The following is a 3363-nucleotide window of genomic DNA, read 5'->3' as shown; positions in this document are numbered from 1 at the left end:
CGATTACGCCCGTTTAACCAAGATCCCGTTTTAATTATATACCGGCAAGGCCGAGCATACCTAAAATTAAAAATCCGTTTTTCCGTTTTCTTTTTTTCGGATGGATCGACCCCCTTCACGAACATTTTCTCCTCATTCGTGTGTAAATAGAAAGACACGGTGAAAGGAAGGAGAATACGATTCCAGGACGTGGATCGTCTCGAGAGAAGTGCCGCTTAAAGTGCGAACGAGAAGGAACGGAAACGCGCCTCGGACCGGAAGAGGAAACGCAATCGTGGACTGTGCTCGCCGATAATATACACATACATATATATATTATATATATATATATAAATATACACACACGGTTCCTAAAAATTCGTTTCTCACGGTGTGAGATTGTCCGAGATGAAGAGGAAGAACAAGAGATCGGGGAAAAAAATTAAGAGATCGTTAAGATCGGCCGTGGTGATCGGAAGGCTGTTCGGTTGAAATAAGGCTCGAATCGTGGCGTCCGTCCGCAAAGATAACACCGTTTAGAAACCGGAAATCAATCCTCCGTTTCCTTAATCTGTGATACGAACGAGACGAAACGAGAGAGAGAAAGAAGAGAGAAAGAGAGGAGAGCTTCTCGAACGAGCGAACGGGTTCGGTTGGTCGCTTTGTCGGGTTAACTTTTGCGAGGTTGCAAAATACAGGAGCAAAAAAAAAAGAAAGACAACAGGCGACGAGAAGAGGGATAAGATATACCGTAAGCTCGAGCTTGAACGTAGTTTTAACCGAGTCAAGATTGATCTTGTATTGTGCGATTGTTGTGTTGTATCGATTCGATATGATGGAGAAGAAAGGGTTGAGAGAGAGAGAGAGAAAGAGAGAAAGAGAGAGTGAGACGTGTTTTTTTTTTCTTTTTTGAAGAAAAACGTCACGCAGGTTACACATGAGATTATTTAGCGGCTGCTGGATTAGCTTGTCAGCTTTTCATATCAACAAATTCGCGTTGTGCACCGCCGTCTCTGTCTTCGGATCCGCACGATTCCTTTCTTCGCCTTGACTCGACGTGACTTCGTTTCTTTTTTTTTTTTCAACCTCATCGATTGTGTTTCCTGTGTTTCCTCTTTTATTATTATTATATTTTATTTTATATTTTTTTTTTTTTCCTTTAGGATAGATGCGTCGATCGATCGATGCGCTTTTGTTCCTCGCTCCATAGATTTATAGCATTGCAGTTATATTTCAGCGACTCTGATGGAATATCTTAAAAGTTTGAACGTTGAATTTTAGTTTTATTATGGATCAGTTGTTATCATTTCTCGAGGATTATATAGAGGGAATTAATTCTGATTATAGAATGGTAAGTGGTACATTTTTTTAAACATTTTCTTTTTATTCGTTTATTTTTAATCTTTATCTTTAGTTATATTTCGACATCAGCGAAATATTTCATTTCTAAATAGTTGTAAATAATCAAGAATTTTTTCCCGAATACTGGAAAACTTAGAAAATTAAGAATATTTATGAATGCGTAACAAAATTTGATTATTATTTAGTCTAAATAATTATTTTTAATTTTAGTTCTTTTTGGTATTATTTTATATAGTTTGATAATTTAAAAACTGGACAAGATTCAATTTCACCAGAATCGCTATAATAAAACTCGAATTTACAGACATTTACTAGATCATCCAACGATACCAACTGTTACCATAATCATCATCGAGAATTCTAAAGGTGCTACGCAGGTGCGTGATGGAGATCTTAAGGCCTGTCATCCTTATCCTTTATACACTCATCGAATTTATACAGAGATAACATAGAACACAAACACAGTATATACAAAAAAAAAAAAAAGAAAAAAAGAAAGAAAGAAAAAAGCATACTCTTATACATTTAGAATACAATAGAAAGAAATATACACAAATTTCTCGTACGAATCTATTCAGCATCCGATTTTACATTCGAGTTTTTTGCACGAGTATCTTCTTGGATGCGAAAAAGATTCGAATGAAAGAAAAAGAAAAGGAAAAATATCTTCGTATATACCTCTGAGCCTAGAGAATAGAGAATAATCCTGCGATTTTTGCCAGATCGAATCGGGTCTCGATCGAGCAAGAAATCGTTAAATTCGAGACAGTTTCGAAATCATCGCGGATCGATGCTCGGATGTCTCGCCTCGAGCAATGTGCAGCTTCGACAAGATGAAGATGTCGGCGGGCACACGTTTCTTTTCGTTCCTTTATTCGATCGTGTCGTTCGATTAACCCTTTGAGGTTTCAATATTTTCATGCTGGTAGGATTAAAATTCCTCGTTTGAAATTATCCATAATCGAGATACTTTTTTTATGAGTTTTATTAATCAATATATTTTATTATTATTCTATATATTTAAGTTGTAAGAATTACGAATCTCTTTTTAATTAACCTCTCGTATCGTTATGAATTTAATTCTCTGATTAATTTCAAGGTTTATATCAATTTTTTTTTTTTTCTAAGACATTTTTAAAACAACAAATGTAATTGGGTATCTATAGTGTACCCAAATCTATGGAATTCGGTTCGAAAACGAATCGCAAAGGGTTGAAATAACACGATCCACGATCATCTCCCTTCGTATATCTATAACAACGTATTAAACGCGTATTAGAGTCGTTTCTCTTCCGGCCCGAGGACGTCTGTGTGTACATATAGGATCGTCATAATAGCGTATGGTATTTTTATAAAATTCTGATTCGGAAAGACGCAAACGTAGACGCGGAGGAATATATTAGCGTTCCCCATTCTTCGCGCGAGATAATTTCCCTTTCACCTTCTCTATTTTTTATCTTATCACGGATCCCCCTCCCTTCCTCCTCCACTCTTTTCCCTAAAACGACACTCTTTCAGTAGTATTTTAAATCTTTTTACAAAATCGTATCGTATATATATATATATATATATATATATACATATATTTACACGTAGAATTAGTTTGTACCTTATTACTTTAAACAGGTAGGGACACGGGGGATCGTCGAGGGGCGGGATGTGATATATATCCCCCTCGCGCGATCGCTTCTACACAACAGAGATGGATGCTAACCGGTGCTGTATTAAACAATTCGTGGAACGGTCGCTGTTTCCTGAAGACCCAGTTCGCCATCGTTGCAGTATATACATACGTGTAGGCTATAAAATACATAGACCGTAGCAAGGTGATGACGCATCTTTCGTTTCGTATGTTTTATGTGTGTTTGTGCGTGAGCGTGGGCGTATACTTGCGCGCGTGTGCGTGTACGTACGGATTTAAGTTCCCTCAAAGGCGAAGAACCGACGATCGGGATGAAGCAAAACGAGAATAAGCACGACGAGAATGTAAAAGGAAAAGAGAGAGAGAAAAAAAGAGGTAAA

Source organism: Apis mellifera, linkage group LG6 (assembly GCF_003254395.2).
Source record: "Apis mellifera strain DH4 linkage group LG6, Amel_HAv3.1, whole genome shotgun sequence".
In the NCBI taxonomy this organism is placed as follows: Eukaryota; Metazoa; Arthropoda; class Insecta; order Hymenoptera; family Apidae; genus Apis; species Apis mellifera.
Note: the sequence above shows the minus strand (reverse complement) of the source record.